This window comes from Lepidochelys kempii, chromosome 2, assembly GCF_965140265.1.
Source record: "Lepidochelys kempii isolate rLepKem1 chromosome 2, rLepKem1.hap2, whole genome shotgun sequence".
Classification (NCBI taxonomy): domain Eukaryota; kingdom Metazoa; phylum Chordata; order Testudines; family Cheloniidae; genus Lepidochelys; species Lepidochelys kempii.
The window spans coordinates 207909126-207934912 of NC_133257.1; the positions used below are offsets into that span (position 1 = coordinate 207909126).

The 25787-nt window shown below is 43.2% G+C and overlaps 1 protein-coding gene across 4 annotated transcripts in view; it reads right to left on the bottom strand.

Moving 5' to 3' along the window:
- The window catches only part of SNX10 (sorting nexin 10), a 66429-nt gene extending 45432 nt beyond the window's left edge, over window positions 1-20997 (bottom strand). Inside the window, exon 1 of one of the 4 annotated variants that reach the window (XM_073333653.1) lies at window positions 20804-20997. The gene's annotated coding sequence lies outside the window, so the exon portion shown is untranslated. Of the gene's footprint in view, window positions 1-9519; window positions 10134-20803 lie in introns of those variants that run through there. The other 3 variants (XM_073333652.1, XM_073333654.1, XM_073333655.1) reach the window with 3 other exon arrangements.
- Between the last annotated feature and the right edge of the window lie 4790 nt (window positions 20998-25787).

Genomic DNA, 25787 nt, shown 5'->3' on the forward strand with positions numbered 1-25787 from the left:
TTAATTTGCCCTGGCATTTGGGGCTCTCCTGGATGTACTCCCAAAGCCTTTGCAAAAGGTTTCTGGGGAGGGCAGCCTTATTCTGTCCACCATGGTAGGACACTTTACCACACCAGGCCAGTAGCACGTACTCAGGAATCATTGTAGAACAAAGCATTGCAGTGTATGTTTGTTGGCATTCAAGCAATATCCATTCTTTATCTCTCTATGTTATCCTCAGGAGAGTGATATCATTCATGGTCACCTGGTTGAAATAGGGTGCTTTTTTAAGGGGACATTCAGAGGTGCCCATTCCTGCTGGGCTGTTTGCCTGTGGCTGAACAGAAATGTTCCCCGCTGTTAGCCACGGGGAGGGGGAAGGGGCTAGCCACGCGCTGAGGGGAGGCAAAATGCGACCTTGGAACGAAAGCACATGTGCTGTGTATGTAACGTTAACAGCAAGGTTTACCGTGAACGAGTGTACCCATTGTTCTATAAAATGTGTCTTTTTAAATACCACTGTCCCTTTTTTTTTTCCTCTACCAGCTGCATGTGTTTCAAGGATCACAGGATCTTCTCCTTCCCAGAGGCTCCCCTCCCACACTGTGAACCCCCTCCTGCACCCCAACCCCCTTCTGAGCCCCCTTGTACACCCTGCACCCTCCTCTGCCCCAATCCCTTGCCCTGAGCCCCTTTCTGCACACCGCACCCACTCCCACACCCTGCACTCCCTCCAGCACCCCAAACCCTTGCCCCAGCCCTACATTCATGGCCCTGCATGCAATTTCCCCACCCAGACATGGCCCTCGGACCAAAAAGTTTGCTGACCCCTGCAATAGAACATTCCCAGGAATATCACTATCTTGAAAACTAAGTTTTGCTATTAGATGAATAGCTATGACACTGGCAAACCAGGTGCCAGCTTATGCCAAGGTTCCCATGCCTCACTTGAATACTGACAAACACATAGCTGGAATCAGTCTGGTTCACCTGTGTGTTAGTATTGTTAAAATGGGTATAAGAATTATAAAAACATGTTTAGCTTTTACTGAATGTTTGTAAGTTGTTGCATGCATTAATCTCACTTATAACCTCTGTATTATATATTGTAAGGTAATGTGTGAGCATTTGCTTTGTAAGCCTCTAAAACTGCGTAAATCACCAGACAGGAAACAGATACTAACTACTGTGAAATGCTGGCATCCAAAAGAAGGTGTCAGGTCAGGGGCAGGCAAACTCCGGCCCATCAGACCTTTGGATTCAGCCCTGAAGCTCCATTGCCTCGCTTCGGCCGGGGAACGGGGTCAGGGGCTTGCCCCGCTGCGTGAGCCCAGCGCTCCAGCGTGTTCAGGACCTGCATGATGGGCGTGAGGGGACACGTTACTCCAGCTGCATAACCCAGACGCACCTCATGCACCGTCAGAGCCTGGAACATGCAAGCCCACATGCCTGCTACTTGTTGGCTTAGGTGACGCTTATGTTTTAGTAGTGTTAATTTTCCATTATTGAGGATAAAACAAAGAGTAGTTGGCCAGGGAGTGCTCTGTGGCTGTTTCAAAGTTATGGGCTGTCAGAACCTACGTGGAGGAGAAGGAGATTTCTGAGGGCAGGGGGCTGGTGAATCTCAATGAGTTCCAATGACTGGAAGCTGATGCCCAACAAATCCGGGCTAGAGAGAGAGGGCGTGGAAAGGGGGTAAGTTTGGTTTAATTATTGTAATACGTTGTTACGATGGTATATTTATAATAAGGTTTTTGTTTTTTTCACACTAGAATGTATCTTTATTTAATAAAGTTTGTTTGACTATCTCTGAATTGTTAATTTTGTGAGCATTGATGGCCCACCATACAATTTCCATACCAATACCCAGATGTGGCCCTCGGGCCAAAAAGTTTGCCCACCCCTGTGTTAGGTCCTGCCAGAGAAAGCCCATCAACACCAGATAAATTACTGTGGAACATCAGAGAACAAAAGACTTTGTTGATTGCACTCCGCCCCCATCGCACCCCTCCATGAAAAGGAGACATGCAAGTGAATTCCTCCCATCAGCTAAGTTTGCAACTCAAAGCAGAAGGGGGAAAGGAATAAAAAGTCCTAGAAAGGAGGAACAGCATCTCTATGCTGCTTGGACTCCAGAGAGCAAGGTTTTCTCGGCATAAACAAGAGATCCCCAGTGTTAAGTCTGGATTAGCCCCAGGGAACATATAGAGCTTGCTTATTATAGAAGCTTCTATTACCTTTTGAAACTTAAAACTAACTCATTTGTGTGTATGTTTACCTGCTTTAACCCTACAAATAACTCATTTCCTTTTCCTAGTTAATACATCTTCAGATAGTTTATTGTAGGATTGACTACAAGTGTTGTCTTTGGTGTGAGACCCCAGGTCAGTTGCACCTAAGATAAGTGACTGGTCCTTTGGGAGTGGATGTAGCCTAAATATTGTTAAGTATCAGAAGGGTAACTGTGTTAGTCTGGATCTGTAAAAGCGGCAGAGAGTCCTGTGGCATCTTATATACTAAGACGTATCGGAGCATAAGCTTTCATGGGTGAATACCCACTTTGTCGGATTCATGTAGTGGAAATTTCCAGAGGCAGATATAAATATGCAAGGAATCAGGGAGGATGAGGCCCTCTTCTAGCAGTTGAGGTGTGAACACCAAGGGAGGAGAAACTGCTTTTGTAGTTGGCTAGCCATTCACAGTCTTTGTTTAATCCTGAGCTGATGGTGTCAAATTTGCAAATAAACTGAAGCTCAGCAGTTTCTCTTTGAAGTATACTGTTGTGATTTTTGGTGTAAGGGACCATCTATCACAAAGGCAAGCTTGTTTAGATGGTGAGAAACATCAGGTTCCCAAGAGGACTGTCTGACTTCAGAGTTAGGCTGTTACAGTGCTTGAAGAGTTTACACTTGATAACTGGCTGGTGAAATCTAAGCACAGAACTCTCAACCAATTTGGTGTTTGTACTCTGCTTCTTAACAGTCTCCCCTGAGATTGATACACTCTTGAGCCACTGCAGGACAGGCTGACAGTAACAATTTCCCTACACTCCCAAACCTAACTAATAGCCAAACTTAAAGCAATACTATATAGGCACAAAAAATTGCCAGTGTGAGTACTCAGGGATGGCCTGAGCAAATAAAGCAAATAAACATGATCAAAAGAACCAATTGCTTTCTGCCCCAGCATCCTATTCAAGTTCTGCAACTCACTCAGGGATTGGCAGCCTCTAAATCACTGGCAGCAGAATATGGAATAAAGGAGAGAGAAATCTCTCACCTCTCCCAACAGCTTAGGTTGTATTTATATTCGATTATATGGCAATTGTATGATCAGCCTTTTGTTATTTGGTGGCATCTGCTGGTTCTTTTAAGTGTTCTGATATTATTCACAAACCTCTAGTCCATTCCACAAATCCTCTTGTTATGCTTCCCGTAAACAAGAAACACTGATCCCCTATTCAATATACATCCATCCATCTTATGTTGGCTCCTTTAGAGATATCCAAACAACCAACTTCAATTGTTGCTACGGAAGAGTAATTTTGTTTTCAGACCTGGGTAACAGTTGACCATTCACTACCAAAATCTACCACATACAACCAAAGCCCTCATACGCATTTTCTGGTAGTTATTTCACAGAATTTTCCTTCTAGGGTTCCCTGTGACAGATCATAATTAAATCTCTAACAATACTTAACGCTCACTGTATTCTCCTTTCTCCCTGACTTTGAAAAATTGCAAGGATGACAAGTTATTTTGAGTATCTCTACAAATATAAAATGATCCTTGCCATTTTACTGTAGTCATGATGAGGGAACAACTAATGTTTAAATTTTATCTTCATGTGGATTCCATTCCAAATAACCTATAAAACTCAAATGCACACTGAATTTACTATGTTCCAGAATGAAGGATCTTCCATGGGGATTTGTAAAGAAAATGCAGATACTGAGAGAAAAAGTGAGCAAACAGGAGGGGAGGAGCTTAATTTTAAAATAAAAAAGGGATAATAGAGCTGGCTATTTCACAGGTGATTGTGTTACTGGGACATTTTTTGTGAGGAGTCAGAAGTCCTATACACGGAACACAGGACATCCAGGGCCTCCTTCTGGGAGTGACTGACTATTGCTTTTGCTTAAGGCCCAGGCTCAGGGCTATTTCTAAGGGTATGTAGACACTGCAATTAAACACTCACAGCTGGCTCATGCCAGCTGACTCAGGCTCGTGGGATTCAGGCTAAGGGGCTGTTTAATTGCAGTATAGATGTTCAGTATTGGGCTGCACCCCGAGCTCTGTGAGCCTCCCACCTTGCAGAGCCCTAGAGCCTGTGCTCCAACCCAAGAGTCTACACTTGGATTTTTAATTGCAGCATAAACATATCCTCAAAGACCACATGTCAGGCAGGGGTATGCACTGGATGTTCTTCCAGCTCACTGTTAATAGATCAGAAGAAATGGGAAGCAATATCTTACCCGGTTATTGAACACAGTTGTTCAATGGCCAAGTATTTTCAAAATTTAGACATCTAAATGTAATTAGATTTATAAAATGCACATTCTATAAAGTGAGACAAGGTGGGTGAGGTAATATCTTATTGGACCAACTTCTGTTGGTGAAAGACAAACTTTTGAACTTCTATAAAGGAGTAAATGGATCATACCACCATTAAATCTTTTATAGAACTGGGATATGTACCTATTGCAGAACTATTGTCTATCATCTCAGGACCACATTAGGGGTATAAAAGACATTTCAGGAAGAATGAGTTCCACTTTTTACAGAGGCTTACCTACAGGTGGAAGCTAATTGTCCTATGTGAAGTGAGTTGGTAGTATCTGTTCAGGTCACTGTAGCCACCACTGCTAATTTCAGCAGAGGCAAAGGGTGTGGCACTGGGACTACCCTCTCACCCCTAGAGTAGTCCTTTCAGAATAACAGAGTTTGCAGCACAATGGAGAGAAGAGGTGGGAAATGACTTGGCACTGCCCAAAGCAGGACTATTTCTGTTTATTAAAGAGCTTTGGTTTCCAATGTTACCAGTCTGGCACCTTTTACAGGTACTAGACATTTAGGCTAGGCAGGATTCGATATAAATCAATAGATATTAGCAAACATGGGTTTCAGCTGACACACTGAAATCAACAACAAAAAATATCCATTGGTAACAAGCAAGTTCAGCCTCACCCCCCACCCCACACACACGCCTTCAGGGATTGGTTGTCACCGGTCCTGTGGCAATGCAGAGAGCCCTCCGCAATCCTGCTGCCCTAAGGTGAGTGAGTGGAGCTGTGCGGAGCTGCAGAGTGCTCCCTGTGCTGCAACAAGGCTGGCAATACCCAGGCCGGCAGGTACAAGGAAGGTTGTGGTTGTCGTGGGGCACAGCGGAGACCCCCATGACAGCAGGGCTGCAGAAAGTTCCCTGCAGTGACACCTGATCCCTGCAGGCACAAGGTCCAGGCAGGCTGAGGATGCTCCTTCCAGGGCAGAGACCTCTGGCCAGTAGTGCAAGGAGCCACCGCCGCTAGGGTGGCAGGAGGCCACTCTGAGGCTGAATGGCTCAGTCCCTGGGTAGGAGTCATTCATCAGCCAGGTAGCCTCCCCCAAATGGGGGCTTGTCCTCCACCTCTGGCTAGGTCCTGCCCTGCCAGGACTGTAGTCTTCCTTACACTTGCAGGGATCCAGTGTCACTGGCCTCTCTATATTCAACATAAAATTCACACACACACAAGAAATACACTGCATTAACCAGCAACTCCTCACATCACAATAAGCTCTCCTGTTTCAATTTCACTTCCTCTTATGTTTCATTCACATGTGCTTCCATTACTCCACATGCAGATCTCTCTAGACAATTTTGAATCAATTCAGCTCTGGTGTAAGCTATTGACTTCAACCAGTGTTATACCAGCAATGAATATGACCCTCAGTGTATTAATAAGTAGGGTTGCTAGTTCCCTTTTGGCTATAGCCTATGACACTCAAGTGGGATTGTGAAAATACTCACTTCAAGCTGCCAGCTGAAGTCAAGCTATTCTTTCATAGAGTATAAAATCAGAAGCGACCACTGTAATCATATAGTCTGACCTCCTGCCTAACATAGTCCATAGGATTTCCCTGGATTAATTCCTGTTTGAACTACAGCATCTCTTTTAGAAAAACATCCAATCTTGATTTAAAAATTTCTAGTGATGGAGAATCCATCACAACCTCCTGAGTTGTTCCAATAGTTAATTATCCCTCACTTAAATTTTTTTGCCTTATTTCTACTCTGAACTTGTCTAGCTTCAACTCTCAGCCACTGGATCTTGTTATAGCTTTGTCTGCGAGACTGAAGAGCCCTCTATTATCAAATTTCCATAGGAAGGTACTTATTGACTACGATCAAGTCACCTCTTTACCTTGTTAAGGTGAACAGAATGAGCTCCTTGAAACTTTCACTATAAGGCATGTTTTCCAAATCTTGGATCATTCCCGTGGCCTTAGCGAATCAGCTGGGATAGATGCAGATGGACCCCATCACTAATATGTTAAAAGACACAAGACTACTTACATAAAACATACAATAAGTTACTTCCTGAAACAAGGAAACAACTTAGTATTAAAATTTTTAACAGAGACATATGGGGCATTTGTGCCTAGGTCTGAATCGTTCTTCCCACAGACAAAGGATTTTGTCCATTACTCTAGGCCATGGACATGTCCATTTCTGTTTGTCCAAACAGGATCTCTGCTTCTCTCTCATACCTCAGTTTGGCATTCACAGCATCAACTTGTCCTTCTTTTGCTGCCAAGCTGCAGTGGAGCTTTGGTTACTAGAGCACTGCCCCATTGAAAATATGAGGAAATAATCAAAGGAAAATAAATGTATCTTAATTCTATGCAGTATTCAGATATTAATTTAACCAAATTAAAGATCCATGAGGACCAGCTGTCCTTGTGCCTCAGGTTGCCAATACACATTCCAGTCATGGTCTTCCACACCAGCAGCAAAAGCACTTCGTTGACGTGGCTATTAAAAGGAAACAAGGACAGTTTCAAACGAAACTGGGCACTTTTCCATAAGGGACTCCATATTATCAGCAGGATTTCGGCAGCCACAACCAGTGTTTAATTTGTGCTGGGGCTCAGCCCCAGCATCTCTAGGCTTGGCAGTTCATAGCCCCAGCACCTCTGGGTTTGCTGCATTGGTTATGAATGTAAAAAAAATTGCTTGAGCCCCGGCACCTCTTTCATTACAATTTAAGCACTGGCCATAAGCCAGCAATGAGGGACAATTTCAAAAACAGCCCTTTGGTAAAGCATGCTGAAGCAAGTTACAGAGTTCCTCCTGAAATCTGGACTTTGAGCAGCCACTGCCAAGAGGCCGAGGTGAAACTGCTCACATTCATGCAGGACTTCAGCTCAATGGCTGATGAAATGCTCATCTTATACAAAGATTTCTCTTTAACGTCATGATGCCTACTTCCAATCAAGCATGCTCACCATTCTACTATGTGGCAAGCATCCTTGCTATCAAGAACTGCTCTATCAGAAAATGAATTGAAATCACCTAAAAAACATTTATCTAGGAGAATGTCATGCATTACTCAGGAACCTGGGAATCAAAGAGCCATTAATTTAACTAATCAAACTTGATCATCATCAGCCCTCCCCCAAAAAATAATTATACACACACCAGCACGTGGCAGTGACAGACAGGTGATATTACATGACTCTGCAAATGAAATTTATTAAGCAAGTCTGACTGTGTCACCTGCACTCTGTCTAATAATCCCTCTCTAGCTGCAGAATGACTCACATTCCAAACCTCTGAGAAGCTTCAAGATGGCCATAATTTAAAAAACAAGACATTCATACACAGCCTACAATGTATTTTCTTTTTCTCCCATCTTCCCATTGTAGAGTCCTCAGATAACAGACATAAGCTCCATCAAGGGATCTCATACACTTTCTGCTATTTCATCTGGTTGCTTACCCATTACGTCAGTCTAATCTTGGTTAGAGAACACTCAAAAGGCCAGAGCTATGCCAATTATTAGGCAACTATTGGAGATGGTAGGCATGGGTGGTGGGACTGATTTTGTGATGTGTGTCAGTTTTCATCATGACAACTGGCTATTCACTGGGGAAGGATGTGAGTTTGTTGCAGTCATTCTGGAAGCCTTCAAAATTCTTCTTCTATAGCTCCAGCTCTCCAACAGTGCTCCATGCAGAACGTACTACTGGTCCACAGAGAGATGGATTGTCACATAATGTGGGCTCTGCTACTTGTTTGCAACAGCCACTAACTACATTAAATAAATTTCCTAAAGTTACTTTTCTGTGTAAGCAATTGCTGTAGTTGTCAGAAGGGTATTAGACAATGGTCTATGAGAGGAGAGATCTCCACAAACAGAAGGGCTGGTAGCTCACAAGACTATTTCTCTGTTAATATGTATTCTTGCCTTATGAAAATGTTTGTGATTCCCTTTTCTGTACCCTGAGAGAAAATGCTGTTTTTAATCTTATCTTACAGCTTTATCCTGGCACCTATTGCTTCAGTATCTGAGCATCTTCCACGTAAAATCAAAAGTTTAGTGTAGGGAGTCAAACGTGTGTTGATTATTTATATTCAGTTACAAAATACAAATACATAGATGTGCATATATACACTTATAAATACAAATATGCATAAATAAATTATAGATATAGATATAGATATACACACACACACACACACACACACACAGAGATCAGGTGCTCAAATGCTATGGGTGATGGGCAGCAGTATAAGACCCTAAGGCAGACATTTTTGTATGATGCAGTTACAAACAACTAAACTGGAGCTTTGTCACTTATACACTTTGTCACTTATACTTATAGTTGGAAAGAGAGGCAGCAGCAAGGATCCCATGCAGATAAATAGAGACTGAGACCTGGATCCTCAAAGGAAGTCAGTTAGTTACACAAATAGATTAGGGGATGTGGGCGTGACCTATCAGCATCCTGGAGCCTTGGCCAAAATCCTTGGTTAGAAGGAAGATCTTGAACCTATGTCAGAAACAATATGGGCATGTCTAAGGAGTTATTACATATTATAAATGTAAATTAAGTCTATTCTGAAAAGTATTACTTTCTCAAAGTATGTCTCTAGAATAACAACCCTCCTTGTAAGGGAGGACCAAATGCTGTCCTTTTAATGCTAATTGAGCAGAGCAGAAGCTAGTGAACACAGTGCATGCTTACTGCAACACTACTTTTTCAAATAGACTCACACATGCAAAAGCTGCCACCATCTCATCCTTCCCCTCCACACTTTCTCCTTTTAACGTTCTGAACCTTTTGCATACTTTGTGATCTGAGGTCCCAGCTCGGGCCTAGCTCCAATCATTTCTTAAACTTCTCATCTAATTTATGTTTTCTGTATTTAAGATTTCTGCTACTTTGAATTGCCTTTCCAAAGAGTTACATAATCTTTTTTTTTTTTTAAACAACCTTCCTTGTTCTGTTTTGCATGGTGTGTCAAAACTGGTATTTTTGAGAAGCAGGGTCTAGTCACCTGTAGGAAGTGTGCTACAATCTGGTCTGTTTCCTGAGACCAACGAAGTAAAATGAAAAGGAGACGCCTGCTCTGAAGTCCAGAACTAGAACTGCCAGCCCAATATCAGTGGTCTGAGGAGACAGGGTATATATATTGTAAAGTAAAATAACCATAATAAATGCAAAGGTTCTCATCTCTTGAATGACAGCATCCACTACACTTCCCTGAGACTGACCAATCCCAAACAGCTTACACAATTGCACCACAAAGTATGAGGAAAGATAAGAAAAAGAGTTTAGTGAGTGAAGTCAGCTCTCTGTGCATTTTGATCAGCTCTACTTCAAGTCGCTGTGCTTCTAGGATAAACTTAATTTACCAATTCTTATGCTTTAAGGCCAGAAGGAACCATTATAATGATCTACTGTGAGCTCCTGTATGACACAGACCTTAGAATTTCACCCAGCTAAAAGAACAATGAAGATACAGTACCACAGATCCTGGCATGGGTTAGTAACGCATGGACATACCAGGGTTCTGGGCAGGCTTATATGGTACATGCTGCTGCATCTTCATTGCTATTTTTAGTTGAACTAGCTAGATTAAAACTGCTGAGGGTATACCTATCTGAGCGGCAGTCACACTGCCGATCCCAGTGAGACATACCCTTTGACCTCCGAGGAGATATTAGTTAAATAATACGAGGCGGTAAAAGGCTAGTTGAGAATATCTTATAATTTTAAAAAGAACAAAGAGAGATGTGAAGACTTGGCTAATCATTACTTTGACCACTTTACTGGTACGTACCAACTCTTTCCTACACCGTTCATCAGTCTGTCATTTTAGACTGAAAGCTCACTGAGTTGGACTATGCCTTCCTATATTTGTTAGCACAGCACTTAGCATACTTTTAGGCACCTCTGAATATCAATAATAAAGTACAGCATCCAAGGCGTCAGACAAGTAGCTTCCCTGCAAACTGGGGGCACATCTCATACCTGCGTTGTTCCAGAGTTCTCAAGTTTACTCCTGTATGTTTGGGAGAGGTAGCAAATTGGGCCTCGTCTATACAATAAACTTCACTAGTTTAAATCAGTTTTTAAAAATTATTTAAACAAGTGCAAACCCCTGTGTGAACATTATTTCAGTTTGAGTGGCTTATTTTACTTTATTTTAAGCATCAACTTTAAGCTAAACCCAAATTAGTAAATCTCAAACACCACCTGTTCCAGCCAGCCTCCTACAGGTACCTCCTCAGTGGGTGGCACTGGTCAGCTTTGGCCTGTGCCCAAAGCCACTACAGGGAAGGTTTCAGAGTAGCAGCCGTATTAGTCTGTTTTCGCAAAAAGAAAAGGAGTACTTGTGGCACCTTAGAGACTAACAAATTTATTTGAGCATAAGCTTTCGTGAGCTACAGCTCACTTCATCGGATGCAGTGAGCTGTAGCTCACGAAAGCTTATGCTCAAATAAATTTGTTAGTCTCTAAGGTGCCACAAGTACTCCTTTTCTTTTTGCGAATACAGGGAAGGGAGACCAAGGCAGGCTAGACCCATCCCTATCTGAAGGAGGCAAGGAAGTGCAAGGAGCTGTGCAAGATGACACTCTGCAGCCAAGATGAGAGTACTTCAGGTCACCCTGGGTGGAAAAAGGAGGAAGCTTGGGACTGGTTACCTGCCCTAGAGGCTACGGGCTGCTGTGATATCAGACCTTTGGTCATTGCCTATCCACCACAAATTGGGACCCACCCAAATTTCCATTCCTAGCTACACCACTAGTGTGGACAAAGTTAGAGAATTTAGCCTTGCTGAAAGCAAGTTCAGTCACAATGGCAGTTGTGAACACTTGTGCACGGTTGCAAATTCTTGTGAGTGGGGATGTCATAGGCACGTTAGACATGTTGACACTGCCAAAATGCTCTTTTATCAACAAGGCATATGCCTACATATGTTACTTAGCTATTGCCCTTCCCCCTGTAAAGTACTGTCTTCCATTCAGCTTTTGAATTTACCCTTTAATTCTGGATTTTTAGAACCTCTTTCTCCCCCGGTCTGAGTAAAACATCTTGGGTGAAATAAAAATTCCCATTCCCAGAACGTGACCAAGATCTCATTACAACAGATACCAAAATTATGACTAATCCAAAACTTACATTCCGACTACACAAGTGATTAAAAATGACAAGTTTATTAATAGACACCCAATTATATTATAATTATTGTGTGTATACAAAGAATTGGCTAGGAGTTAGGACCTTGAGGGAAAGGAGCAGCAGGAAGCTGGAATTAAGATTCCGATAATTTGTTGGCTGCACATACACGGAAAGGTCACAGTGTTTCTCCCCTAAATGAAACACTGTTCACATTCCAGTAAAGTGGGTGTTTCTCTTCCATCTGTCCACTCTGGTAGGGAAAAAAAAAGTATTTTCTTAAGCCAGAAAACCCCCAAAATACTAAAGGACAGACACTTCAAGACACGTGATACAAGGCAACAGCAAGGAAAAAATCATCATCATGCTCACAAGACATGTTTTCATTTCACACTCAGAATTCCCCAAGACATCTTATGGAAGATCTTATGGTACAGAACCCTTATGTTTCAGTGTTCGTTTGTTCTTAGACAATGGAAATACACCAGCACACATCCTGCTAGACCTCTCTGTGGCATTGTATGCCACTGAACACAAATAAATCCTGTCTCTAAGATGATGCAGGAGCAAACAGAAACTCATTTGAAATGGCTTAAGTCCTTTCTTTCAGGCCAAGACTATAGGGTTGTTATGAGCCCTCTCCTGCAAAGTTCAATCCTCTTGCTCTTACTATTTAATATCTAGTCATTGAAGCTACTGAGGGAGAGAGTCTGACGTGCCAGCAGGATGCAGACAGTACCCTACAATGCACCTCTTTTACAGCAAATGTAAACAGCTCTGTAACAAGGTGGTCTGTCCACTTTATGAGCAATGGAGCCTGGGGGCCAGCCAACCCCTGTTCCATGATGTGCCCTCTTTATGAAAACCAGTGTTCTAGGGATCAGCAGCCAAGCTGGGAATGGGGCCAGGTGTTAATCAGATGCCTCTTGACATGATAAAACCCAGTACTGAGCTGCGGAAGAGAAGCAGAAGCATGGGGTTAGGGCCTGTGGAAAGGGTTCCTGGATGGGAACCAGCATCTGCATGTTGGTGGGCTGAGGATATCTGCCATAAGTAAGCCCTTTTGTTTTCAGTTTAAACCAATTTTTACAGAAAAATTCCTGGGTTTTACAAAAAGTATTATTCAGTTTTTTCTGATTTTCACCCTGCTTTTGTATCATTCAAATATATTTAAAAAACCAACTTGCTTTATTAGGAAAATAAATACCTTATATTATCGTAATACATGTATCTCACACGCATTAGTCTGTGTCTTTATGCAAAGCTGCCTGTTGAAGTAAGGCTATGTATTGGTTTAGAAGATACACACTATAAACAAACAGGTATGTACACAAGCTCTGAAGTGTGTGTGCATCTGAATGTGCCGATGACTCACATGCCCAACATGTACACATTTCAAGCTGTTCACAGATAACAATTTAAAGATTTGACACACTAAAATGGGAAAACAAAAATCTGTATCAGAATATGTTTCAGAACATAAGAAAGTATTCAAAAGCTTTAAAAAAACAAAAACAGGAGAAAAGGATAAAGTTGAGTGTATTCGCTGCAAATGGTGCGGCCCAATTATTAAATATTTATGGGCTAATAGTTCTAAGTAAATGGTTTATTCAAATGAAAAGTTTTATTTGGAAATTAGAGATATATTGTTTTCTTAAACTCAGAGGTGGTATTGTGTTTTGAGTTCTGTTTTAGTTCTGCAGCAAACCACATTGGTGAATGGAATTCAAAGCTACTGAATACTTTTACCCCCCATCTTTCCATTCATCAAGATAAACCCCAATATTTACTCAGAAAAATTAATAGTTTTTTTGCACTGCTTTTCACCTGTTTTTATTGTTGTGGTAATGAACTGATAAATTCCCAGGAAATATTAAAATGAAAACTGAAAACTGAAAACAAAGGGCCCTAGCCATAAGTTACAGTACAGCCCCAGAACCAAGGAGAAATAGAGCGTGAGTCCAGAGACCAAGGGAAGCTTCTTGGAGCAGGATCAGAACTCAGATGCTGGTGGGATGAGGAAGCTTGACTGAATCACAGCCCAGCCACAGGAAGGAGGGCTGTGGAGCCCCTGAACCAGGGGTAAGAAGTTTGAGAGTCTAAAGACCAGGGTACAAGGAAACTGTGGGAAAGACTCCCCAGAGAGGTCAGGAGCTGGAGCATGACAGTCAGCTCTCCAGGGTCAGAGGAACTGGGACCTGAAGCCCTGGAACAAGAGTGAACTGGAAGCCCAGAGAAGGAAGGATAATGGCTCAGAAGGGCCAAAGGGGACTGTAATATGTAAGGACTTAACAAATTAGGTCCCAAGAGGGAACATGTAGTTTTAGTATTCTACACTGCGAATGAATTATTGGGGAAAAACCTGAGGGAATTGAAGGCAGGGTGCCTGTAGTGCCTTACCATGCCCTGAGGGGGTGCGCTCTGGGACTGAATCCTGCTACAAAAGCCATCTTCCAGTTATCTTTATGTCAGGAAGAAATCAGGACCTGGATGAAGAGCAACTGGCTAAAGCTGAGCTCAGGTAAGATTCAGACAATGCTGGTAAGAAGAGGAGAAGGCTTCAAAGAACTTGCTTCTTCTGTAACATTCCTCACTGATGAGGGCCTGATCTGTCCTTGGATTGTCAAACTGGTTTTCAGGGTTTGGGATCTTTTTGCAATTCTTAGGGCCAATGGGTGCCCTAATAGCCATGGGGGTAAACAGTGTCTGCTTCCATCTGCAAATGGACAGAAGATTGTGTCCCATCCCAGTGGATGTAGGCTGCCCATAGAGATCCATGAATTCATTACCATTTGGCTTGATCACTTCATCTCATATATAAGAATAAAGCTCCAGCTCATATAAAAAGCAGCAGCCAGTTTCCTTAGCATCACAAGTCACTGTTAATAAGTCATTGCAATGCTCCACTCTCTGCAATGATTTCCCATTGAATACAGAATTTGGTTCAAGATCCTGTCTTGATGTTCAGAGCCCTCAGTTAGGACTGTTCATAGCTGACCAAATTACCTCCTCTCTTTCTCTCTCCACACTAGTTTCAATGGAACATTCATCCTGATGACCAGCAGAGGAAGGTTTTCATATGAGATATGCACCTAATTAATAGATCTAACTCAGTGACAGGAGTGGCCACAGGCCTACCCATTTCCGAAAGCTAAATGCCAAACTCATTTCCTTGATATAGCTCAGCTTCAATAAATTCTTCCCCCACACAAACAAATACATGTTTCAAAACCATATACATTAACCAATCTATTTTTACAGGCTGGGAAAGGAGAAAGAGAGATTAATTGTTTCTATTTTTAAATAGTGGGCAGAATTTAGATATTATATTGACTGGACAATATAAATACCTAGACAGATAGATTTGGGGCTAAATTCTTACACATAGCCCCTTTGGCTTCATTAGGGCCTTTTGAGTGAATGAGTAAGATGAGCAGGATTTAACACTCAATATCAAGATTTATTTTGTCTGGAGCCTGGAATTCCTGTAGGATACAGCTACAGTTTTCTCCTAGGCTCAGATCCTCAAAGAAATACAGGCTCCTAACTTCCACTGGTTTTTATGGAAGTTAGGTGCCTAAATACCTTTGAGGATCTGGGCCCATTTACTTTTAGTATCAGAAAAAATAAGCTGCAGAGTTATTTTCCTGTGATTAAATAGGTTTTAGCAGAATATTTAACTAGGAAAAAGATCACCTGATCTTAAATTATCCAGATGCAGCACCTTTCCTTGATTCCAAAACCAAGAGCCTATGCATGCTATAGATCACATATGAGGAAGTGATATCAATATATTGCAGAAACATGCCACATTGAATTAGTCACCTGCCCTCTGTCAACTTCTCCATTTGGGCCAGGATTACTTAAAACATTCCACACCTCTGATCAACTTCTAACAAGTTGTTGCGGTTTTTTGTTTTGTTTTTAAATCAACCAGCCAGAGAAATGTTTCCTTCTTTTCTTCCAAATGTCAAGAAATTACAAAAGAGATATGACAAACATGTAGGAGTTTGTGGTGTCCCACACGAAAGTCATCAGGGATAGAATTAAGAGGAGTTTCATTAAAACAAGTTATAAAAAGGAGCTGGTACTTCTTGATAGCCGCACATACCTCCAGGACAACAGCTCCACAGTTGATCTACCAATACCAAACTGGTTAACGAAAGACCACTCGCAATCGTGATGGCAAGCTTCCAGACAGCAATAGCCACATGCGTCTCCATGCTGAAGGGAGCTGTCATGTATGTGTTCCACTACTATAGCATTGAGTGAGCTCTGCACAGATTTCTAGTAGAGTGGGCTTTCTCATCCTTAAGTACCAGTACCATTGCTAGTCTTCCCAGGTCTGCAGCACTATCCTGCTCACTAGGAAGTGCTGGTTGCCTGAGTCCAGAAGTGGCAGCTCACTAAGAGAAGCCCTTGCTCCTAGAAAAGATTGTACAGAGGTCACTGCTCAATTTCATCCTCCTCCTGTGCTCATATTGCCACAGCACCACCATGGCTGTCTCTCAAGTTACCCAAAGCATGACTGCCAATACATGTGCATCTGCCAGTTTGTATTAACTACCATCAGGATCACAGCACTCAGCCATGTCTCCCCGCATGCTGCCTGACAGCAGTCTGACAATGGCACTGGCTTCCAAAATCCAGATGAATAATAGGATAAAAGGAGAGGAATCATGGGAATTTTTTCATTTGACCCCCAAGTCCCAGAATTCCAGTGGCTTCTAGTAGGTATCCTATTACGTGCCACAAGAAAAATCCCCAAATGCATTGAGCCTAGCGGCAGAACATTGCACCATGGGATTTCTGCCCTGAATGCTGTGCACATATTTCAGTAAAACACAGCACCATAGGGACAAGATGATTCAAAAAGCAACCAGCTTTAATGGGCATAAAGCAGTGAGGACAAGCTGCTCCTACCCCCCCCCCCCCCGATGTTCTGGTTTAACTTGGATTTTAACTTGAAGAGTGGTCAGTTTGTATGAGCTATTACCAGCAGGAGAGTGAGTTTGTGTGTGTATGGGGGTGGGGGGGATGTGAGAACCTGGATTTATGCAGGAAATAGCCCAGCTTAATTGTCATGCACATTGTGTAAAGAGTTATCACTTTGGATGGGCTATCACCAGCAGGAGAGTGAATTTGTGTGGGGGGGTGGAGGGTGAGAAAACCTGGATTTGTGCTGGAAATCACTTTAGATAAGCTATTACCAGCAGGACAGTGGGGTGGGAATAGGTATTGTTTCATATTCTCTGTGTATATATAAAGCCTGCTGCAGTTTCCACGATATGCATCTGAAGAAGTGAGCTGTAGCTCACGAAAGCTTATGCTCTAATAAATTGGTTAGTCTCTAAGGTGCCACAAGTCCTCCTTTTCTTTTTGTTCCTAATCAGTTAACACAAACAAACAATCTGAAACAACTTTCAAGTGTCGACAAGCCCTGAGAGAGACCATGAAGGATAAAGATAATATTTAGCCAGCCACATCACAAAATCGGGAGCAAGGAGAAACCAGAAAACTGAAAGTTTATAGGGGATCAGACTTGAAATATTATGCTTATGTACCACAAGGACAAAAAAGAAGTGATGTTTTTCCATTGGGATGGTAACAGATTGTGGGCAAAATGCACCTTAAAAATCACATAATTCTAATTACTATCTTTGTCAAACGTGCACTTTAAAGAAGATAGTATTTCAGCCATCACAATCTCAAAACAGCTAGATCTAGGAAGTAATACTTGTAACTTTATAATGTGAAAGCTGGGAACTACTTCTTTCAGGTAGTATAAAAGCATTAATCTCTAACTCTAGCAGTTCATGTTGCAGCCAAATAGGAAGAAAATGGGGATTTTAGAATACACAAGCAAAATTTCACTGGTGGTTATCGATTAACTGCCATATCTGGAACTTTGGACCTCTCCTTATGAACTCACCTAGAATTAGTATAAATACATTCAAGTAATACAGCTGTATTTTTTATTTAGGTATATAAATTCAAAATGTATTAAAATGCTGGTAGAATTTCTTAATGAATTTTCAGTGTTATGAACAGTTGTGGATATACTATATGCCATATTAAAACAAACTAATACTAGTGTCCAGTATTGGATTTATAAGAAAATGATAGAAAAGTGAACAACTTTGTATGAATTTGTGAAAACTAACATGGCTGTTTTAAAAAAATCAAGATGGGAAAGAAGAGAGCAGAAATGTGTGGGTGGAGGCAAAATTAAATATAGGGGAAGTTAAAAAGTTACGTTGTAAGTAATGAATATATTTGTCTGTCTATCCATCAGATGTCTCTTACATTAGATTGTGAGCTCTTTGAGCCAGGAACTGTCTTTTTGTTCTAAAAAGAAAAGGAGTACTTGTGGCACCTTAGAGACTAACCAATTTATTAGAGCATAAGCTTTCGTGAGCTACAGCTCACTTCCTCAGATGCATATCGTGGAAACTGCAGCAGGCTTTATATATACACAGAGAATATGAAACAATACCTCCTCCCACCCCACTGTCCTGCTGGTAATAGCTTATCTAAAGTGATCATCAGGTGGGCCATTTCCAGCACAAATCCAGGTTTTCTCACCCTCCACCCCCCCACACAAATTCACTCTCCTGCTGGTGATAGCCCATCCAAAGTGACAACTCTTTACACAATGTGCATGACAATCAAGTTGGGCTATTTCCTACACAAATCCAGGTTTTCTCACATCCCCCCCCACCCCCATACACACACAAACTCACTCTCCTGCTGGTAATAGCTCATCCAAACTGACCACTCTTCAAGTTTAAATCCAAGTTAAACCAGAACATCTGGGGGGGGGGGGGGATTAGGAAAAAACAAGAGGAAACAGGCTACCTTGCATAATGACTTAGCCACTCCCAGTCTCTATTTAAGCCTAAATTAATAGTATCCAATTTGCAAATGAATTCCAATTCAGCAGTTTCTCGCAGGTGAGAAAACCTGGATTTGTGCTGGAAATGGCCCACCTGATGATCACTTTAGATAAGCTATTACCAGCAGGACAGTGGGGTGGGAGGAGGTATTGTTTCATATTCTCTGTGTATATACAAAAAGAAAAGGAGTACTTGTGGCACCTTAGAGACTAACCAATTTATTTGAGCATGAGCTCACGAAAGCTCATGCTCAAATAAATTGGTTAGTCTCTAAGGTGCCACAAGTACTCCTTTTCTTTTTGCGAATACAGACTAACACGGCTGTTCCTCTGAAATCTGTGTATATATAAAGCCTGCTGCAGTTTCCACGATATGCATCTGAGGAAGCGAGCTGTAGCTCACGAAAGCTTATGCTCAAATAAATTGGTTAGTCTCTAAGGTGCCACAAGTCCTCCTTTTCTTTTTGCGAATACAGACTAACACGGCTGTTACTCTGAAACCTGTCTTTTTGTTCTGTTTGTACAGTGCCTAGCACAATGGTTCTGGTCCATAAGTGGGGATTCCAGATACTACACTAATTATTATTATTATATTTTAAGGGGCCTGATTCTGATCTCACTTATGCTCTAAGTTTACTATTTACTGCTTTACACTGAAGGATGAGAGAGCAGAATAAGGCTCAAGCTTTATAAACCCATCTGGTGCCTTGGTGACGTGAACATACCACTTACAATGTTTTTAGAAAAGCTCAGTGGAATTAAAGCCTTATTAGATAATGCTGGGCATAGTACAGGACTTCTTATTTATAGTCAACAGCAGCAGTTTATCAAAGAAAAAAACCCTATGAAATCACAGTAACAGTGTTCTGTGTGATATAATTTTGCTTAACAGCCTAGGACAGGGAGAAATTATTTCTCTGTTGCTCCAATTAGTACTTTATACTATACTGGAGAAGCAAGTCCTGTGATAGCTAACAAATTTGCAAGAAAGGCATATTCTGAAAGGGAATCAGTAATAGTTTTATACCAAATGTGGGATCTCAAATGGAAAAAGTCCCCAGTGTACATATAACAATCACACCCTTCGGCACATACTGCTATAGCCAGCGTCCCCAAAGGTGGCAATAGCTCAAATCTAATTCATTCACCTAAATTTCATTAAAAACTGCATCCCTTCACTCCAGTAAGCCCGCCCAAACCAGCGGCCCATTCTGCAGGAACTGGGTCTGGCAATAACCACTATGTACTGATCTATACTACTACTATACAGTAGTGCCTTGATTGTGTTACAGTACGGTTTGGTTTTCCTGCATGCACAAGACCAAATCCTGTTGCAACTATGGTACCTGTAGTACAATTATTGTATCATTTGCCCCAATCCATAGCCCAGACTGGGTCTGCACTAAGATTTTCTTAAAATCTCCCACTCATTACACTAGCACTAGTATTGCTGGTGAGAGTACTAGCCTAGACCCGTGGCTAGCTGGGCTCAGGGGATCCCCCCTCACCTGACTTAGTGGTATGAATACAAATAACCAAGGTACACGTTTTCCCTCACCACTGCTACTGCAACAGGGGGAGAGCTACCTAAAATTGCCACGGTAGGCATGGACTCGAAGAGCGAATACCAGACTATACAGCCCGTGGCATCTCCTATGACCGTCCCCATTAAGCGGCAGTGTTGGGGCAGCGGTGCCTTAACATCCACTCGAACACATATCAAGAAATTCATTATCCCTTTTGGCGCTTCCCAGACAACTCAAGACAGTAAGGGCTGGTCGAGGGGGGACGCGCTAAATCTCACCGGCCGCCCCTCCCGCTTGAGCAGGGGAGCCAATGACTCCCCTCCTAGGCCACCCGAAAGCAAAGGCGGCTCCCTTGGACCCAGAGGGTTGTGAACGAGGATCCCCCGTCTCCACACACCCCAACATCCCCATGCCCGGCTGGCGCGGAGCCCCAGACTCAGGCTACCCGGTGCGTCTGCCTCCTCCCCACGGGCACCCGAGCGCCGCAGGGTGACAGAGCCGCCAAGCGCCGGCCCGGGCAGAGCAGAGAGCGACATGACGCCCCGCCGCTCCCGCCCCCGGTCCTCCTCCCCCGCGGGGCCAGGGAGCCCGGCCGCCCGCCCGCCGGACAGCGCAGCTGGGGCCCCCGCGTGCCCCGCTTGTCCTGTCCACTCGGAGCGGCCGCTCCTAGCCGCCGCTCGGGAACGAACCCCAGCCGGGCCCCGCTCTCGGCCAGCAGCCGCGCCTGCCCTACTCACACCAACAGCGGCGGCTCCCGCGCTCCCCAGCCGCGGCGTCGGCACAGGCTCGGCAGCCCGGCCACAGCCGCACACCTAGTCCGAGCCAGCCACGGGCGGGGACTCGGCGCTCACGTGTCCCGCCGCGGGAGGAGCTGCGGCTGCCGCCAGGGCCGGCTTGGCGGGCGGGCGGGACCCGCTGGGAGGGCGCGTGGGTGGCTGGGGGAGGCGGGAAGGAGGACACTCGTCCGCGCTGGAGGCGGATGGGGTCTGCTGGGCGCCGGCGTCTGCGGCTGCACAGTCAGTCACGCCATCCTGCGGCTGCTGCAGCTGTGCTTCCGCGGGGGGATGACAGCAGGTGCCTCTGGCTGGGTGTCCTGTGTGAATCAGGCTGAGGATGACCTCACCACATCCGGATATTAGGGGCTTTGGTTTAGACATGCAACTATACCCCCCTCCCTCTGAACAAAAAACAAAAACAAAACAAAAAAGTGTCCTGATTTTTCTCACTTGCTATCTGGTCACCTGATCTGATTTAGCATAAAGCAAAGTTCAGTAATAAAATATTCTGGGAACTTAAAGGGCTCTCTGCAAGCCAAAGCTTGTCTCTCTCACCAACAGAAGTTGGGCCACTAACAGATATTACCTCACCCACCTTCTCTTTAAAACATCCCTTTGATATTCTGCAAAAAGAAAAGGAGTACTTGTGGCACCTTAGAGACTAACCAATTTATTTGAGCATGAGCTTTACAGCTCACGAAAGCTCATGCTCAAATAAATTGGTTAGTCTCTAAGGTGCCACAAGTCCTCCTTTTCTTTTTGCAAATACAGACTAACACGGCTGTTACTCTGAAACCTTTGATATTCTGCACTCCACTCTGGTTGCCTAACCACCCATTTCAGGATCCCGCTTCTTGTCTTCAACGTTTTCAAGGGGGCAATAAGGCAGATGAACCCCAGATTGGGGACAGGTACTCTCAGCTGTGGAATTTATTGCCTCCATGAAATTTACAACCTCTAGAGCCTGAGTTTTGCCACCTTAGGTGCAGCATGCAAGGCTTATCCCATTCAGCTAGCCTTTTGCTAAGCACATAGTTGTGAAATGGCCAGTTACGTGCCCTGGGATAGAGGTCACATATTTTATTTCTGGTGAGTTAGGCCCATTTGGGGGCTTAGAAGTACATGGGACCACAACAGACTGGGGACCATACAGTGTACCAGACTGTACGAGGTCAGGTTGTGACAAACAGAATTAAGGAACAAAAGACTTTCTATCTTAGATATAAAATAAATGACCCAAGACTGCAGATGCCTTCATACGTAGAGATTTCACTCAGGCATACTAGCACTCTGAATCTCTCAAATGTATCAAGGCAGAACATCTTTTCTTCTAGGAGTCCAGCAAATCAAACTTCCCTTTATTCCCTCTTCAAGAAAAGCTGGGTTTTTTAAGTCTTTTATTTAAGAAAAAAGAAAAGTGAATTTAAGAGAGACACCTCCAGCTCATTTTAATTTAAAAATAGATTTTGGGGAGGAATCCATTATGAACTCAGGATGGCAACAGTAGTAGCTGTCAGTGAAGAAAGGCAGAGGCAAGCCACAAAAACCACATTTCAGGAATCTACCCCAGTTGTTACCCTAGATGTTGTAATCTAGCAACTTCTGCAAATGAAGGAAGAGCAGTAAGCAAGGAATTCAGATGGGCCCATAAGCCAGTGATCAGCTAAGGGGTGGGACGTATAGTGTAGAGTCCAGGGACTTGGGACTTGTCTACACTGGCAAGTTTTTTTGATTAAACTAATGTCACCAAGGAAAAATCGACAAAAGCAAAGTCACCAAAGTGTGTCTACATTTTCTCCCTCTGTCGACAGATTGTGTCCACATTCTGGGCACCTTTGTTGACAGTGAGAACAATGGACTATGGGTATGTATCCCACAATGCCTGGCGGCACCATCCGTCACTAGGTGTTGTGGGAATGCGGAAACGGAGCATGGCGCATCCTGGGATGTGCAAAATGTACCATCATGCACCGCTTTGTGTCCCAGCCCTCCACAGGTCTTTGGATTCCTTTCGCACTGTTTTTCCAACTGTCATTCTTTTGTAGTGTGCGCCAGCATCTGCAGTGAGAGAGGATGAATCCCGCACTTCTCTCCTATGTGCTGTTAGCTGTCAGCTGTCGTGAGGACATCGCGCATGGCAGCACAGTTACTCGCAAAGTTAGCAGAAGATGAATCGCAGGCACCCGAGTGTGATATGGACGGCAGCAACTTATCAGTGCTTTGTGCATTCACAGAGCAGCTGAGTATGGTAGACCGTCGCTTTTGGGCTAGGGAAACAAGCACTGATTGGTGGGATCACATTGTCATGCAGGTGTGGGATGACGATCAATGGGTACAGAACTTTAGGATGCATAAAGCAACCTTCCTGGAGTTACGTTTCCTAGAGTTACGTGCTGAGCTATCCCCCAACCTGCGGCACAAGGACACCAGATTGAGAGCTGCCCTTCCGGTAGAGAAGCATGTTGCAATCACTGTGTAGAAGCTGGTGAATCCAGACTGCTACCGGTCAGTTGCAAATCAGTTTGGAGTAGGAAAGTCCACTGTTGGGGCTGTATTACTCCCAGTGTGCAGAGCAATAAATCACATCCTGCTGCATAGGACCATGACTCTGGGAAATGTGCATGAAATAGTGGATGGCTCTGCAGAGATGGGTTTCCCTAACTGTGGCGGGGCGATTGATGGCACACACATTCCAATTTTAGCGCCAGACCACCTTGCCTCTGAATACATCAATAGGAAGGGATACTTCTCCATAGTGTTGCAGGTGCTTGTGGATCACCGGGGGTGTTTCACGGACATCAGTGCAGGCTGGTCTGGAAAGACACATGATGCATGCATCTTCAGGAACAGTGGCCTGTACAGAAAGCTGCAGGCGGGGACTTTCTTACCAGTTCACAAGTTCACAGTGCGGGATGTGGAAATGCCCATGGTAATCCTGGGAGACCGGTCTTACCCCTTACAGCCCTGGCTCATGAAACCTTACACAGGGCACCTGGACAGCAGCAAGGAGCATTTTAACAACAGGCTGAGCAGGTGCCGCATGGTAGTCAAATGTGCCTTTGGCCGTTTGAAAGCTCGCTGGAGGTGTTTAAATGGCGGGCTAGACCTTACCAAGGATAAAAATATTCCCGTGGTCATAGCTGCATGCTGCACTTTGCATAATCTGTGTGAATCTAAGAGTGAAATGTTTGCTCAGGTGTGGAGCACTGAGGCAGAGCGCTTGGCTGCACAGTTTGAACAGCCAGATGCTAGGGCTGTCAGAGGAACCCAGAGGGTTGCTATTAACATCAGAGAGGTTTTGAGTCTCTAAGATTTCTGGTTTATTTAAGCCATATTAAAAAATTGACTTGAAACCTGAATTGAGTGTCACAGCTAAATACAAGGTGGAACAGGTTGTTTAGCAGAAGGAGTTAGCACATATCTAAGCCCCTTCGTTTTCAGCTTAAACCAATTTTTACCAAAAAGTCCCCGGGTTTTACAAAAGGTATTATTCATTTTTTTCTGATTTTCACCCTACTTTTGTATCATTCAAATATACAAAAATAACTTGTTTTATTAAGAAAATACAATACATTGCATGAGATATCGTCTATATCAGTAATACATTAGTCTGTGTGTATATGCAAAGCTGCCTGTTGAAGTAAGGCTATGTATTAGTCTAGAAGGTGCACACAATAAACAAACAGGCAGGCATGCGAGCTCTGAAGTGCGTGTGCATCTGAATGTACTGATGAATCTCACACCCACCACGTACACATTTCAAGCTGTTCGCAGATAACAGTTTAAAGATTTGACACACTAAAATGGGAAGAAAACAAAAATCTGTATCAGAATACATTTCAGAACATAAGGTAGTATTCAAAAGTTAAAAAAAAAACAAAAATAGGAGAAAAGGATGAAGTTGAGTGTATGCGCAGCAAATGGTGTGGCCCAATTAAATGTAAATAGTTATAGGCTAATAGTTCTAAATCTACCACAATAAACTGTTTATTCAAATGAAAAGTTTTATTTGGGGATTAGAGGTATCTTGTTTTTTTAAACTCAGAATTGGCCTTGTGTTTTGAGTTCTGTTTTAGTTCTGCAGCAAACCACATTGATGATCAGAATTCAAAGCATTAATCTACTGAACACTTCCCCCCCCCATCTTTCCATCCACTAAAATAAATCCCAATATTTACCCAGGAAAATTATTAATAGTTTTTTGCCCTGATTTTCACCTGTTTTTGTTTTTGCAGTAATAAACACCGATAAATTCCCAAGAAAAATTAAATAAAATAAAAACTGAAATTGAAGGGCCCTGCGCATATCTCATGGGACCATTCAAGGTGAAGTGGTCCGTTAACACCTCTCCAGTCACAGGGGACAGAGGGGAAAAAAAGCTGGTGGGCTTGTTAGTGATTCTGCTTCAGTTTGCAGTAGCGTTAGCAAGCAAGCTTCGGCACTGCTGCACAGCCCAGGCACTGGGATGTGGTGTGGGCACCTTGGCCTTCAATGCGTTCTACTTGCTATTGCCTTTATTGTCTCACTAGCAATGCACAAAAGTGCTGCATCTTTGTCTGCCAACTCATTACAACCTTTTGCTCCAGTGGACAAAATGGCCAACAAGGATGAGAGAGTGTGACTAGTTGTGCATGACCTAGTATCATTTTAAACAACTCTCTGTGCAAGTCTATCAAACTCAACAGAGACTCCATCACTGAAGGCAAGAGATGAGTTGTGAATTTAGTTCTGAATATAGGGAGGCCTGGGATCCTTTGTTTTCTTACTTAGTGCTTATATCAAATATGATCTGATCTTTCCTGTAAGACATTGAATTGAATCAAGTTCTAGGGGGAAACTATGTTGTGTGGCCTCAGACAATAGAAAGAAGATGGTTATTATTAATTTGAATGACAGTAGTACGCAGAAGTTTCAATCAGATCAAGGTACCATTAGGTCAGGCACT